Raw genomic sequence first — 9,129 nt, forward strand, 5'->3', positions numbered from 1 at the left:
AGAGACTTCTGTCGAGACAAACCAGAACCACACTGCCAATCAGTAGTCAATTGTTGGTTCCATGTGTGAAGAACAACAGATCAGTGAAATCTAATCTGTTGAAGTGCCTAACCTTGAAGTCCTACTACGATAAGACCAGTAAACTGCTCAATCCATTACAAGGAGGAGAAATGGTAAGGATGCAAATGTCCAAAGGTTATGATCAAATTGATGCCATGAAGAATATTGGCCCAGAGCTGAGATCATACATTGTGGAATCAGGAGCAATCTTTAGGTAGAATTGGAAGCATTTGAGACCGGTGTCCATGCCTATACCACAGCATATAGCCTGTGAGAGAGACCATCTCAGAGCGAGTTGTCCGGTGTTCCAATTACAGAGGACATTCCTGTTCCTGTGACAAATCCAGAAGTTCCTGATACAAGTTGTGCACTGCAGACTGTCCCTGTTGCTAAATTTGGTCTCAACTATTATGTTAAGAGATATGGTCGAATCTCTAAACCTTGTAGCAGATATGAAGCAACTTGGACACGAACATTGTGTTTTGTTTCCAATGCATACAGTAATGCATGCCTAACTCTGATATTGTTTTGTATAAAGGGCAATCTTTTTAAGAGGGAGTATGTAGATCAATGTGTGTATATACCTTTAAGAAGCAATCCAAGGGATTGCACAAGTATATAAATACTGAGCATGTGCAAGCTAAACTGACATTTTGTAGTTAGTTGTTGAGAAGTAAGCATGTATGTATGCAAGGTCCATCTGTTAACTAGTTCGCTTGCATCTAATGATGCTGCTGTTCATCCTGATATGTTTGTATGTATTAAAGTATCTAAACAAAAACCTCAGCCTTCTTGTTGTACGAACGAGCGACAGCATGTATTTCTCAGTTTTGAAAACTTAAATCAAGGGACTGTGGTTACTCAAAATAATTTACATACGACTACAAACCAGGGTAGTTGTTCAATCTTCTTCAGCCACGAAGGTCTTCCATAAAAGGATAAAATCAAACCAATACCCGGTGAGTTAATCATGGGTTAATCCAAAAACTAACTACCTGCAGAAACTCAACCACACTTAAATACTATATAACTGACTCCACTCCCCAAAACAGATAGGATTTCCTTAGGTCATTGTATTTTATAGTCCGAAAATTCATGCTGACTTGCATAACTGATTTTATAGGTTCTCTCCTTCAAGGTCCACTTTGTTCATTAATTTTCAGACCCATCAGTGACTATAATGTCCTATTCAGTATGTTTACACTCCAAGCTTCTTGAAAGACCTACGAGATTCCTTATAAAAAATGAATTAAGAAAAACCAAAGTGCTCAGAAGAACTAGAATCCCTCCCTCTGCATATGCTTCATACAGTCTGCAGTGGGAGGTCTCTGTTCATCATTTTGTTCCATGGAGCAAACTGCTCTCTGACCACCATCTTCATAAAAATAACAGTGCTTCAAATAACAGCTCTAAAGACCTATATTTTCACTGTCAGATTAAAAACGCTTGTTGATGTGACAGATAGCCAACTCAAGGCTTTCCCTGTTTCTGGAACAGACTATCTATATCCATTAAGCAAAGTAATTCTTAGTGATTTTTAAATTCAGGAGAACAGAATGATGACTGTATCCTTATGTTATTCAAAAGTGAAGTTATGTGAGGAGTAATGAATGAGAAAAGGGGAGAACATCTCCAAGAAGCAGCCCTACCATACATCATGAGTTATTTTATTCACACTTAGTTTTCAGCCATACCTAGGGCCCTGGGGCAAACAAAGTTCACAGGATTATCCAGAAAGCATGAAAATAAAAACATACAAAGGCCACGTGATTATCCAAAAATGATGTACATCAAAACACAAGTTTACAATAGAGCTACTATGTAATGCTTGACTGAAAATGATTGGGTAGATTACAAGGGATGTATGTTTGGAAGTGGGAGTGTGTCAGTATGGTTTGTGATGTAAAATACTTGCAATTAGGATTGTGTCAGTGTAGTTTGTTTTCTTATATAACTGTGGGATTGCTTATGTCGTAAGTAATGGTTTCGTAAAGATGTTTCTTATTCAAAAAAGGTCAGGAATTTAATTTATGTAACGTTGCTTAGGTTATATATGATATATAGCAATATATGTGAAATATAATGTTTAGTTTGTGTCTTTTGGCTTTTCCCGGTTAGGGGTCGCCACAGCAGAACTCCGGTCCGCTAATGATTGGTAGTGGATTTTTACATACCGGGTTACCAGCCCTGACGCACAACCTTCAACGAAGGCACGCCCCATTCACGTATGTCTCCACACAGAAGACACTCTAGCTGAGAATCGAACAGGACAACGTCTTGCTATGAGGCAACAACACTACCGCAGCACCACCACCGCATGAAGTATAATGTTTAGCAATGTTAATTTAATACAATATGATTACTTTTGCCACTAGTAATACCCTTTTAGAAGCAGTGTTGCGGTGGTACCACAGTGTAACAGAGCTTTTGAAATGTGGTGCACCTGAGAGTGCACTTATTAGACGCAGATTACTGTTTACAAACAGTAAACTCAGAACCAAACCTACACTACTCAGCTGTAGAACAAACTCTCAGAAGTTCCCACGCCAACCCTTGGTTATTTGAGCCATCAAAGCGCAGTTCCAGATATATAAATTACTGTCTTCAGAGATATCTTCAGTAAAGCTTAGGAGGAATGTCCGACTATTGTGAATATATGGTCGTCTTCCTAACTGATAACTATAAGCAATAGGGTGACTATAGAAAATTCTAATTGGCAAAATAAAACAGTGAGTGCAAAGTACACACACAAAATAACAACTTGGAAACAAAGCTAACAAACATAAAAATGTCTGTAAAGCTAGAAAGTAGCATGTTAAAACAGTTGTGACTGATGCGCTACGGGAAATATGTGAATTGCCCCAAAAGGATAATACGTGTTACAGCTATCATCTAATAATAAAGTGGGAGGTTAGGCTATGCATTTCATCTAAAACTTCATCAGGATGGCTATGGAATCATAAAGGAAAACTAACAGGAATGACTAGAAGAAACAACCAATAAAACAAAAAAAAAAATACAAAAAACAAGAATACAGAAACAAAAATGGGCAGATAATAAATGGGAAGATATATTAAAACATAACATGCTGGCCTGCTAAGCACACCTAAGGCAAAAAAAAAAAAAAAATGTAAGTACAAGCCATGACAACAGGCAAACTTCACCAGGGAAGCAAAATATGCAAAAGGAGTCCAAAAGTATGGAGATGCTGGAAGAATTGGTGTTGAATCTTTAAAAGATTTAGCACCGGGACAATAGATTCCACATAAGTCCTGGTCTTTTTCTAGATTGTAATCTAATCTGCCAGCCCAGTTCTCTTTTCTCCAGCAACGAGTTGTAACCGCCATTGTATGGGGTCTATGGGATGTGATCCAACACATGGAATTTGAAGCAGTTGTGTCCTGGAGTAGCTAGTGCATGCTGAGCCAGTTGGATGGTATGTTTAAGGTAGCGGAGATCGTGCAAGTGTCTCGCTATCCTGGTCTTCAAGGTGTTAGTATTGCCAATGTAAAAAGGTGGGTTTTGGGTGATCACTTTTGTATAAATGTAAATTTATCTATGTCACAAGTGATAAATGAATTCAGTCAGAAAAAAAACAGGCCAACAGTAAAACATGTCGACAAAATGACAGACAACAAAAATCAAATAGCAAAATCAAATCCAATAAAACTTTTTTTTTGCTCCCACCCCGCAACTTTATTTACTTCTAACAACTCTGAGATCAAACTGCGATGTAAAGTAAAAACTCATTAAACTCACTGTGAGACTATTCCAAAACACGTCTGCTCTAGCAACATTATTTCTTTAATGAACTGTGACCCAGTCAAATCAGCTCACAATTCAATGAAGACATTCAACAAATACCAAGGAAACCATACATCTATATGTACATACATACATATTTGTTGTGATGTTGAGAGATATTGCCAGCTGTACCATGAGAAGTGGGACAGTGCATGTCTGGCATCTGCCAACATGGCTGGCTGAAGTTTTGTAAATAATCTTATGTCATTTGACTGTCACATTAATTTATACAGATGCTTGTATTAAAAAATGTATTTGTAAAAGCTGCATATGTTAAAAAAAAAAAACGCTGCTACAGAATCTTAAGAGTGCTGAATGTAAACTGTGCCACAGTCAGGTGACTAGATGCAATGCAATTCTATAACCAGCTAAAGGACAGAACTCTGGCAGCATTAGTTTTTTTTTTTTTTTTGGAATCTGATTTATATATATATATATATATATATATATATATATATATATATATATATATATATATAAAATATGCATGTCAGTTATCTCAGTTCAGTAGTTAGTTGTACAGTTCAGTGTATGAAGTATCTCATCTTGTCTTGTGGAAGTGAGCATCTCAGCAGCACTTCTTGTCTTGCAATATTAAGTGAGTTAACTAGGGACAGTTTCTCTTTAGCTCAGTTAGAAAAAGCACAGTGAGATCAATTTAGTATTTCTTTTTTCTGCATGTGAGATTATATCAAGATGCGTTAATTTTATATTTCCTGTGACTGAAAATATTTAGTTACAATAATCATTAGAGTTAAGTATTTTCCTATTTTCTATTTTTATCCATTATTAAATATTTTATACCTTTTCATTGTGGCTAGTCTTTAGTGAATATTTTTAATACCTTGAGAGCACCTGTGCTTATTCCAGTGTCCCCACTCCGATAAGCCTTACTGCTTCGGTCACACTCTACCATTTATATCAGTATTAATTTAACACAGTATAATTAGTTACCCCTTGTAAGAGCCTAAGAGTATTTGGCTGGTGGCAGCTACCCTGTAATCTGGTAAGATGAGACACAGCTGGTGAAACTGTATCAGCCTTTCCCAAGTGTGTGTGTGTGTGTGTGTGTGTGTGTGTGTGTGTGTGTGTGTGTGTGTGTGTGTGTGTGAGAAAAATTAGATATTCGAGTGTGTGCACCAGTTACTTGGAACTGGGACACAGTGCTCCAAGGCAAGTCTTGTTTGGGATCTGCAGAAACAGAGTCCAGTCCCAGTGTAGCATGTCCCTAGTGTGCTCTTGGAGGAAAACTGTGTTGAATGCAAAGAGCTGCATTTGAGATTACTATGTAAACCCATCACTGTTTTTAGTGATTGCCTCTCACTGGTGTCAGTGGTGAGGATTGAGGCTCCTTGAATACTGGCCCAGGGTAAAGAGGGGCCATCACACTTGTATCCATTATATCTCAATGGAAGCAAAGAGGACAGTGAGCTCTAGAAGAGGGAGTTCTACAAATGTTGAGCCTAGAAGGTTCAGGATTACCTGAACCGAAGGGATATTGTACAGCTACACAGTTAAGGCTATTATACATAACACAAGCAGAAAGCTATAATTTAAAGTGGGAAGGGATTATGATGAAAGAGGGGAATGCTCAAGAAATAAGGACAGACTGGGGGTTGGATGAAGATCCTTAATGAGAACAGTCATATAGAATATTACATTCATAAAGTAAAGTATTCAAAGTAGTAAGCCAACACAAGAATTGAGAAAAAAAGATTCTGCTGATGGGGATGACTGCAATTAGGGGTACAGAGAATAGCCAAAAGGGGTTTTAATTTATTGGAGAAAACTGCCAAAGGAGCCAAGGTACTGGGAGCAAATAACCAGAGAGGGATGGGTAATATAATGGGAAGTGGCCAAGACATTTAGACTGCTCAGACAAGCTCCACGTGGGTTTACAGAGTGGTCCTAGCAGCAAGGAACTCGAAAAAGTGACTACCTTCTGGATTTAAGTATATTTGCTTTTTTTTTCACTGGAAATAGCTTCTGTTGCTTACTTTAAACTAGCCTAAACTGATTTTTTACTGATTACTGCATTTATTTTTAAATCTGCACTTAAAGTTACATTTAGTCGAATTTAATTGAAAGTTTGCTTGTTTGTTTAATTTAACTGTGGAGGCTGCCCACTAAAGTGTGCTAGCCTGTGTAACTAATTTATCACCGTCTCTGCATTTTCTGTGTATTTCTACAAAAAAAACAAAAAAACAAAAAAATAATCCTTGTTTTCCAGCCTTTCTCAACTAGTTTAGACCAGTATACAGGCATTGCTGTATTCTGGGCTGTGGTGTAGTTCCTGTGTTGTCCATTACCTTACTTGGATAGAAGGAAGTTTCTTTGCTCACCAGTGGGAGTGGGGAGCCTTGAGCAGCCTACCTGTCCTTGGGGGAAGTGACCTCAGCACAAGAAGCTGTAGTAATTGGTTGTTTGGGACCATTCCTAGCTCTTTTGTAGTTCACTGCTTAAAATCTGCCTCTGGGCATTTTTTTCTGGCTATACTGCTCAGACAAGTTCCATGTTGGTTTACAGAGTGGTCCTAGCAGCAAGGAACTCGAAAAAGCGACTTCCTTCTGGATTTAAGTATATTTGCTTTTTTTCACTGGAAATAGCTTCTGTTGCTTACTTTAAACTAGCCTAAACTGTTTTTTTACTGATTACTGCATTTATTTTTAAATCTGCACTTAAAGTTACATTTAGTTGAATTTAATCGAAAGTTTGCTTGTTTGTTTGTTTAATTTAACTGTGAAGGCTGCCCACTAAAGTGTGCTAGCCTGTGTAACTAATTTATCACTGTCTCTGCATTTTCTGTGTATTTCTACAAAAAAAACAAAAAAATAATCCTTGTTTTCCTGCCTTTCTCGACTAGTTTAGACTGGTATACAGGCATTGCTGTATTCTGGGCTGTGGTGTAGTTCCTGTGTTGTCCATTACCTTACTTGGATAGAAGGAAGTTTCTTTGCTCACCAGTGGGAGTGGGGAGCCTTGAGCAGCCTACCTGTCCTTGGGGGAAGTGACCTCAGCACAAGAAACTGTAGTAATTGGTTGTTTGGGACCATTCCTAGCTCTTTTGTAGTTCACTGCTTAAAATCCGCCTTTATGCGATGTCGTATGCATAGCGCCAGTTAAACAAGGTTAAACTTTTTCTGGCTCCGCCAAGTCTGCTCTTCAATTTTTCCCTTAGAACTGTTCTACTTGCAATCTAAACAGCCTATACTCTATCTGAAAAGCTCAGCACTTGCTCCTAAAGCATTTTTATACAGGTAAAGCACAAAAGAAAGTACTTCATTCACCTAAATTCTGTTGAGTACACATCTCCCTATAGGTCCTTTTTGACTTAGTTACACAGCAATCTTTTTCATTATTTCTAGCATGTCGAAGGGTCAGTTGCTGGCGTCCTCTCCTGTTCAGCTGGTGAATCTGGGAATCTTGAGGCAATGTTACAATTGCCTCATGTACACAGACAACCCTCTCCTCCTCCCAACAAATACAAATATATGCGAGAGATGCAACTATATAGCCAAACTGGAGGCAGAGCTCTCTCAATTCAGTACTGGCAAGACCAGTCAGAAGGAGAAGGTAACCACACACACCACAAACCCAGTCTCACATAGAACTATCACAACAGCAAACCAAACACATAAACACACAAAAACATACTTGGAGGCGCTGATTAAAAATCTACCAAAACAACAGAGGCCTCCAAAGCAGACACCCAAGCAACCACCACCTCAAGACATAGCACATGCAACACACAGTTCACAAAGTCAGTGTGCTAAACAGTCACAGCCCTTAAGGCCAAACAACATGCCAGACACACTTGTAATAGGTGACTCCATAGTCAGACACACTGACGTCCCGCTCACCAGACTGAACAAGGAAAAGGTCACAGTAAGCTGCCTGTCGGGAGCTAGAATCCGCCACATAACACAAGCACTCAGGTCACTCCACAGCAAGTACAAATATGACTCAGTCATTGTACATGCCGGTGTGAACGACCGGAGACGTACCTCCCTGGACTACATGAAAAGAGACATAGAGGAGCTCTCTGATTATGTAGCCCAGGCCGGTATGACCCTGACCTTGAGCAGCATCTTACCCTCACCAAGAATGATGCCACAGTACAAAGACAAAATGATCAGTTTTAACAATTGGCTTAATTACTGGTGTCATTCTAAGGGGATCCAATGTCTGTCTGCTTGGGATGACATGCTTGACAAGCCACGCTGCTTCGCAAGGGATGACTTGCACCTGTCACCCCTGGGCTTCCGGATATTGGCCAAGGCTCTTGCCACCTCCATAGTGCCTTTTTAGGCAAGGCTCAAATGACAAACCTACCTCCCTAGAAAACACAAGTGGAAAAAAACTAAGGGTAATGCTGCTCAATGCCAGAAGTCTAAACCTCAAGATGCACGCCTCAAGCCCTCCTCAGTATGGAGAACATCGATGTCTGTGCAGTGACTGAAACCTGGTTCAAGGCTCCTGAGAGCACCCCAGCACTATCAGGTTTTACCTCATATCATGCTTTCCGCCCCAAAACTTGGACCGAACCACAAAAGGAGGGGAGTATCCATTTTCATCAAAGATACCCACACCTCCAGGTTAGTGGCAATGCACGAAGCATCGGAGACTATCCAGGTGCAACTAACCATAGGCAAAACTGCCTTACAGTTTGTAGCATGCTACAGACCACCCTCTCAAACTCAGGAACCCCACACAGCCTTCCTGAAGACACTGGAGAGTATGAATGTCTCTCCAAATACCATCATTTTGGGAGACTTCAACTACCCAAACATAGACTGGGAACATTACTCAAGCCCCAACACCCTAGCCCAAAGGTTCCTAGAATTCATAAACTCAAATGCAATGGAACAACTAGTCACCATTCCCACAAGAGGAGACAATATACTAGACCTGATCATCACAAACATGGCGACAAAATGCTCCACACCGGAAGTATATCCCTCTTTGGAAAGATCAGACCATAAATTAATCTCACTGGAAATCCACATCCCGCCCCCACCCCCTGCACAAAAGACCACAGTGAAGAACTTCTCAAAAGCAAACTTCACACTTCTTAAGACTGAAGTGGTATCCTTCAAGGCCAGTGGAAACCACAACCCATACTGCTGAATCCTTTGCAAATGCCTTCTATGGGCACCTTCAAGAATGCATGGATCATGCAATCCCAAATAAAACCATGACCCATTCCCCCAAAGGCAGGCGCCCGGTCTGGTGGACCCCAGCCATAAACGAACTTTACAACAGGAG

Source organism: Protopterus annectens, chromosome 6.part0 (genome assembly GCF_019279795.1).
Source record: "Protopterus annectens isolate FY-2018-M chromosome 6.part0, PAN1.0, whole genome shotgun sequence".
Taxonomy (NCBI): Eukaryota; Metazoa; Chordata; order Ceratodontiformes; family Protopteridae; genus Protopterus; species Protopterus annectens.